Below are 8424 nucleotides of genomic sequence, written 5' to 3'. Positions count from 1 at the left end.
ATTCGGCTTCCGAAAAGGCAAATCTACGGTGGATGCCATCTTGTCTGTCACTAAGACTGCCGAGGTGGCAATCCAGCCCAAGAGGACAGGTATCCGTTATTGCGCAGTTGTCACGCTCCATAGCCAACTCGCTTCGGAAAGTCCAAGTGTCGGTGTCGCTGTATAGGATTCTGGAAAATTATCTGCAGAATGGGCCCGGTGTTGTGGAACGTCATGTATGACGAGCAGTGGTTGGAGAATTCGCGAAAAAGTGATCATTTGAATCGATTAACATCCCTCATGAACATACACTATTCGCCTGCCTCGCCGATAATGCACGCATCAGCTTTGAATTTTATCACGAACAGAACCTCAATGTGAACATCAGAATTCGTTCAAAAATTGAATATTGAACATTGAGTGTGTTCGATTTTTCGGATATGCCCGGGAACGTCGGAAATTATTCAAAATAATATTACCACGAAAAGGGAATAGTTTAAAGTAGTGTTAGTGGCTTTACAAGCAGCAGAAAGCGTCGATTCGCACTTTTGCGTTGCTCACGATATTCGTATATTCAGCGATGCTACGAAGCGTGAGTGTATGTTGCTCATTGTTATAGGCGAATTGAACCACTCGCATAGCTGTTTTATCATGATAAAAACCGTTTGCCGATGCTCGGCGTATCTATTCATTTTGTGAGTTTTCCAACCTCTGATGACGAGGTGATTGTCGGCTTTGCGGATAATATCACCTTGGAAGTCTACGGTGAATCTATCAGAGAGGTTGAGTAGACGGCTGTCCACTCTATAAGCATTGTTGAAGATTGGATACGATCAAGGATACTGGACTTAGCGCATCATAACCGGAGGTTATCGTGGTGAACAACCGCAAGTCGGTCGGGGAATGCACTATTTCGTCAACGCGGTTTTTAAAACTCCTTGGAGTCATGGTCGACGGCAAGCTCAAGTTCGTGAGCCACGTCGACTATGCCTGCAAGTAGGCTTCCACAGTTATTTAGGCATTGTCTCCTATGATGTCTAATAGCTCTGCGGTATATGGCAGCAAGCGAAGGCTATAAGCCAACGTGGTCCAGTCCATACTCAGGTATGGCGGGCCGGTGTGGTCATCGGCGTTAGGTACCAAAAGCTATCTAGCCAAGCTGGAAAGCACCTATCGTCTCATGTGCTTAAGAGTGGCGAGTGCGTATCGCACAGTTTCACATGACGCAATCTGCGTCTTAGCGGGTATGATGCCTATTGGTATCATCATCAGCGCGGACGTAGAGTGCTTCAACCAACGTGGAACTAGAGGCATACGGAGTACCACAAGATCGGCCTCGATGATCACATGGCAGCGAGCATGGTCTAATTCCACAAAAGGCCGGTGGATACATCGACTTATCCCGGAACTATCCGGGTGGGTCAACAGGCGCCACGGCGAAGTCATCTTCCACCTGACACAAATCCTGTCAGGGCATGGTTGTTTTAGACAGTATCTGCACAAGTTTGGGCATGCGGAGTCCCCCGCGTGTCCCGAATGCGTGGACGTTGAGGAAACTGCAGAACATGCTTTCTTCATATGCCCTCGTTTCGCGGGCGTGAGAAGCAACATGATGGCAGTGAGCGGACAGGACACTACTCCGGATAACTTAGTCCAAAGGATGTGTTCTAGCACGAAAGTCTGGGGAGCGGTCAATGCGGCTGCTACCCAGATCGTACTTGAGCTACAAAACCGCTGGAAAGCCGATCAACGGCGAATAAACAGCCTAACTACCATAGTCCAGTAGTTATCTTAGAGCGTGCGTTAAGCACAATAGCCCCTCCCTGAAGTAATACCGATAAGGTGGTGCCAGGGCCAGGGCTGGAGACTCGAGTAGGGTTTTAGTGGGATCCTCACGCCCCAGTAGGGGGGTCGGGATACCAAAATCCACTCCCTGAGTTGTCTTCTCAGGTGTCTGATAGCAGATTTCCCTACTCGTTAAAATTAAAAAAAAAAAAGAAATGGTTGACTTCTCCCTCGATTCGCAACATCAGTGCTCTAACTTACCCTAAAACAAACACATTTTCACCGTAAAGCTTCACATATAAAATACACGAGAAGAGTTGATCGACTTAATTCAAAAACTTGCATTCGTTAGTTTTTCAAATTAGCTTCGCCTTTATCATTTTCATTAATCACGGTGCATTGAAAATAAAAAGAAGTTTCATATTGCATTTATGCCGTATTGATTCATACCGTTGTCAGTTATATTCATAGTTCTGATATTGCTCTAGCAAAAGTTTGAATACGATGGGTAGTTACATTGTGGAAGTCAAACTTAGGAATCAGAAAGTTGTAGTGGTCAACCCGAATGCTGATTACTTACCTGCTTCAATATTTAGTGCTTAGTTTTGTTTGAACTGTAATTTAAACAACACTTCTAGTAATATAACTGCTGAGACAAACAACTATCTCCATAGAAGTACATTTAGTTACATCCTTCGAACAGAAAAGTTCTCCCAGCCTTACGTTGTTTCCCGAATACATACCATTGTTTAGAATCAAACTCCAACAACGAGTGCCCATTCTACTCCGGTTCGTTGCAGAAGCTAATGAGTACTGCTAGCTATCACTTAGCATAATTAATTCTATAATGTCCAATAATTTCACCCACATTGCTGAGTGATGCGGATGCCCCGGTAACTGGAGTAAGAGATGATCAATTAGGATCGCAAAATGCTCCATCATCATTAGCGTTTTCTAGATACTAAGACTGCTGCTAACTGACATTGTTCAACTGACATAGGTCACCGATGGATGATGGCAGCAACCGGCAACTCCAACACCAGGACAGGACGTAGCAAGGCTTAAAACTTAGAGGACTAACAAAAGAGATCAATTTCAAAGCACAATTATTGTACACAGGTTGGACTGACGTGCCCCACCGAATCTTGACTGGACACAACCGCGCCCGTTCGGTGAGTTGCTGTTCCGGGGCACGCAGTTAATTAGATTCTCAAGAACTATCTGTAATTGGCTGTCCCGGAGGGTAATCTCTTCATCAGTGGCACAGGTGAAACTGGACAACGACCCACCGGATCGCATCGTTAGTCGCTGTCGTCGCCTCCACGCAATTGTTGGCCATTTGTTTTTATCATTTAAATTGATAGCGGCTGACGATAAAACACGTCGGATAATGGAACATGTGCATGCGGGACACTCCCGGTCGGTCCGCTTTCCCTGTCACGCATCTTCTTCGTTCGCTTGCTTCCAGCTTGGTCAGCCAGCAGTCATCCAGCAGTGTGTTGCCGCGGTGCGGAGTGAGAGAGTGGGTGGACGGGCGCCAGGATGTTGGCGAAAGTCACCCCCATTATCGTTTTCTGATGGAGCGCGCATGGTGTACCTACGCTACGTAGTGAGATAAACATCATCATCGGAATCACGTGAAGCATCGGTGGTGGTAGAAAAACGCGAACAATATGAGAATTCGCGGGATGTGCGAGGAGAGTGAGGAAAAAAAGAGCAACAGGTTTCGGTTCTCAACAACTTTCCTGTTTGTTTATACAATTTTAATGAGCTTGACTAACTCAACAATGTACCAGCGATAAAAACATTTGAGATGCAGCAATAATGGGGCTCTCGGTGCTTCTCGTAAGTCGACCGTCCCCCCGTTTGGGCCTCCCCGTTTCGGTGCTTGCTTGGGATGCAAAGGGACGCGGGGGTAGATTACTGCAGGCAAATTGGTTTAATGAGACGGAAGTGGGTTTTCGCGGGAATAAAAAAAATTACAGCCGGGGAAAAGCACAACCGCCCCAGTGGCAGTAAACAATTCTCGGTAGACTTAAAATTAAGTGCATGCTTTTGAGTAATTGTGTTATTTGGTTTCACATCCACAACATCGAAATTTAGTGTTATTACTGTTGAAGGTTTTATTTTAATAGTTTAAAATTTACAGTTTAAAAATTTTACAGGATTACAGTTTCAAGTATTAAGTTGTTTTCACATCTCACACCGTAGGAAAAATAAAACCGAACCATCATTGCGCTGTCAACGCGAAGCGAGTGGCTATTTTAAGAAAAAGGCGACTTTCGTGATGCACCTCGGGGGAAATCGATTTGAAATTCTAAGTATATTGAATTCTTCAAACCGGGTTAATCCAGCTGCGGCAGCGAGCGGTCAGCAGCAGCAGCGGTTCAGTGCTACGGCAGGGGAAATCAAATGATCATCTTGACACCTACTTGAATCGAATGGGAAACAGCTCCCCATGCATAATCGAGACATGGAGGTGGAGGTCGACACGCGAAGGGTTTTTTTTTTATATTGCACAGTTGTGTACAATTCGTTTGCTTCCATAAATTTGCATAGGAAAAGGGTCTGGCTCTACTTTCAGTATTAAATTTTTATCCATCGCAGATGAGGTCCAGAGCCGTGCGGTAGCAGTCAGTAAGTAAAAACTATGTACTCTCTTGGGAGCTTGGTATGGGCTGGTACCGAATGGCCGAAACACAAATGGCCGAATCTCGAATGGCCGAAATCCAAATGGCCGAATTTCAATAACAGTCACAGAAGGCCGAATCACGAAAGGCCGAATCACGAATGGCCGAATCACGAAAGGCCGAATCACGAATGGCCGAATCACGAAAGGCCGAAATTTTTCGAAATGCCTAAATACTCAATAAAAAACCATGAATTGGCAAGTAGTTATCAAATAACTTTAATCAAACAAAAAACAAACTACTACTATTAAACAAACAAAACATGCTTTACGAACGCCTTTGTTTAGCGCTTAATAAAAGCGCAACTGCGTCAACAAAATTTTTGCTGCTCATTTTGTGAGCATTAACACATTTCGAGTAGATTTTTTCGTCTATTTCTCGACGCGAATTCGGAACATCCCCCTGAAGAATTCTAAGCATGTTCCCCTCTATCGACTGTTGCTCCACCCGCAGCTCTGTGATGATCCTGGTCATTGACAGGTGATGGGAACCAACAATGGTTGTCCATCGTTGATGCCATGCTTCCAAGCTGTTTGTGGTCCGCGGTAGCTTGTCAATGACAGGCTTAAAATTTGACCACAGAGCAGGGTGAAACAATGGCCTGTTGTTCCGGTTCCTCCCACTTATGTAAGTATTCCGAAAATATGTGAGGAAATTCTCCAATTCTTCAGGCATCGTCCCTTCCATCGCGTCGTACGCCTCCTGTATCCGATTTTGCGGCAGAAAAGACAAAGCCTAGAATTTTTATTACATTAAAAACACCAAATAAAAGTACTTTATCAACAAACCTGCAGCCGTTTCACCGCCATGAATATGTCTGTGCTGGTCGAGGAATGTTGTTTTAGTCTCCCTACTAGCACAGTTTTTATAAACTAGTTGTGGTAACCGATTAACGAATAATTTCAGTCATAAATAAGTTGCTGTAACCAGAAATGAGGAAAGTGTGCTGCTTGGGCCGCGTATATTTGCTTTATTATATTTTATGTGAAATGAAAAAAGCATACGAAGCATTCCGCTTCTGCTTGTTTTTATTGAATAGTATCCTATCGGATTACCTACGAATGGCCGAAACACAAATGGCCGAATCACGAATGGCCGAAACACAAATGGCCGAAATAATGAATGGCATAATATACCAAATGGCCGAATCACGAATGGCCGAATCACAAAAGGCCGAATCACGAATGGCCGAATCACAAATGGCCGAAACACGAATGGCCGAATGTCATATTCGACCGAAAATATTCATAGCCTTCAACCTGCGCAAACGTTGGGTACATGCTGTCCTTCCTCGCTGCCGCTCGTTCGGACTTAACTAAGGGATAATCCCTAATAGACAGTAAACCTAGGAAAATGCATGCACCTAAATAGTAGTGGTTTCTGCGGGGGGGCTGCCCCCCCGCAGTGGCCGGCGCTTCCGACGGCGGGTCACCGGCGCACACTCGCGGCCTACGGCCGTCTCGCCCTGAATCATCTAGGAAACATTTGCTACTAACACGGTAAATACGTCTCGCACCTTATAATGAAGATGTGTTTATAATCAAGAAATATGAGGTAAAAACCAGTATAAAAATTATCTTTCGTAGATGTATGCTTATATTATAATATGCTTATATTATATTATATTATGCTTATAATTGTTATCTTATTCTTACTGTCATGGATTTTCATAAAGAAGTAAATGCAGTAAACTACAAGTTTATTACCCTATTACTAAATCGGCCGAAATATTTCATTCAATATCCCGCCGTGTCCATCTTTGTTGACCGCACATAGCAAAGCCAACAGTTGTGTCCATTGTTGTTGAACACGGTTTGCTTTCCGCACGGTGGTTGGTAGTTGTCCTGTGAAAAATGAGTGCATCCGGCGATTGCTGGTTTCAGCGATGTTGCTGGTCTTCGTTGCTGAGAAAGTGCACCTGTCGTTAAAATTGTGTTGTCGCAGAGAGTAAAACCGAAATGCTTTCCATTGATGGGATACTATTCAATAAAAACAAGCAGAAACGGAATGCTTCTTATGCTTTTTTCATTTCACACAAAATATGATAAAACAATTAAATATACGCGGACTAAAACAACATTACTCGACCAACACAGACATATTCATGGTGGTAAAACGGCTGCAGGTTTGTTGATAAAGTACTTTTATTTGATGTTTTTATAATGTAATAAAAATTCTAGGCTTTGTCTTTTGTGCCGCAAAATCTGATACAGGAGGCGTACGACGCGATGGAAGGAACGATGCCTGCAGAATTGAATAATTTCCTTACATATTTTCGAAATACTTACATAAGTGGGAGGAACCGGAACAATAGACCAATGTTTCACCCCACTCTGTGGTCAAATTTTAAGCCTGTCATTGACAAGCTATCGCGGACCACAAACAGCTTGGAAGCATAGCACCAACGATGGACAACAATTGTTGGTTCCCATCACCTGTCAATGACCAGGATCATCACAAAGCTGCGGGTGGAGCAAGGCGATAGAGGGGAACATCCTTAGAATTCTTCAGGGGGATGTTCCGAATTCGCGCCGAGAAATAGACGAAAAAATCTAGTCGAAATGTGTTAATGCTCACAAAATGAGCAGCAAAAATTTTGTTAACGCAGTTGCACTTTTATTAAGCGCTAAACAAAGGCGTTCGTAAAGCATGTTTTGTTTGTTTAATAGTAGTAGTTTGTTTTTTGTTTGATTAAAGTTATTTATTAACTACTTGCCAATTCATGGTTTTTTATTGAGTAGTTATTTAGGCACTCCGAAAAATTTCGGCCTTTCGTGATTCGGCCATTCGTGATTCGGCCATTCGTGATTCGGCCATTCGTGATTCAGCCATTTGTGATTCGGCTTTTCGTGATTCGGCCTTCTGTGACTGTTATTGAAATTCGGCCATTTGGATTTCGGCCATTCGTGATTCGGCCATTTGTGTTTCGGCCATTCGGTACCAGCCCATCCTATCAATGGAAAGCATCGGTTTTCCTCTCTGCGACAACACAATTTTAACAACAGGTGCACTTTCTTCATCGTTGAAACCAGCAACATCGGATGAATCGCCGAATGCACTCATTTTTCACAGGACAAGTACCAACTACCGTGCGGAAAGCAAACCGTGTTCAACAACAATGGACACAACTGTTGGCTTTGCTATGTGCGGTCAACAAAGATGGACACGGCGGGATATTTAATGAAATATTTCGGCCGCTTTAGTAATTTGGTAATAGACTTGTAGTTTACTGCATTTACTTCTTTAGGAAAATCCATGACAGTAAGAATAAGATTACAATTATAATATAAGCATATATCTACGAAAGATAATTTTTCTACTGGTTTTCACCTCATATTTCTTAATTATAAATACACCTACATTATAAGGTGCAAGTCGTATTTACCGTGTTAGTAGCAAATGTTTCCTAGATGATTCAGGGCGAGACGGCCGTAGGCCGCGAGTGTGCGCCGGCGACCCGCCGTCGGAAGCGCCGGCCACTGCGGGGGGGCAGCCCCCCCGCAGAAACCACTACTATTTAGGTGCATGCATTTTCCTAGGTTTACTGTCTATTAGGGATTATCCCTTAGTTAAGTCCGAACGAGCGGCAGCGAGTAAGGACAGCATGTACCCAACGTTTGCGCATGTTGAAGGCTATGAATATTTTCGGTCGAATATGACATTCGGCCATTCGTGTTTCGGCCATTTGTGATTCGGCCATTCGTGATTCGGCCTTTTGTGATTCGGCCATTCGTGATTCGGCCATTTGATATATTATGCCATTCGTTATTTCGGCCATTTGTGTTTCGGCCATTCGTGATTCGGCCATTTGTGTTTCGGCCATTCGTAGGTAATCCCTTGGTATGTTTCGTCGGACTTTGCTGGGCTGACGATCGGTTCATCTGACGGATTGAGTTCCCTTTAAAACTATACCGCTTTTAGTGCCATTTTATCCTCCTCGCTCAAGTCAGTAAATTTAATCTGCAAATTG

The sequence above is a fragment of the Sabethes cyaneus genome, chromosome 2 (assembly GCF_943734655.1).
Source record: "Sabethes cyaneus chromosome 2, idSabCyanKW18_F2, whole genome shotgun sequence".
NCBI classification, from domain to species: Eukaryota; Metazoa; Arthropoda; class Insecta; order Diptera; family Culicidae; genus Sabethes; species Sabethes cyaneus.
This window is presented reverse-complemented; position numbering follows the sequence as displayed.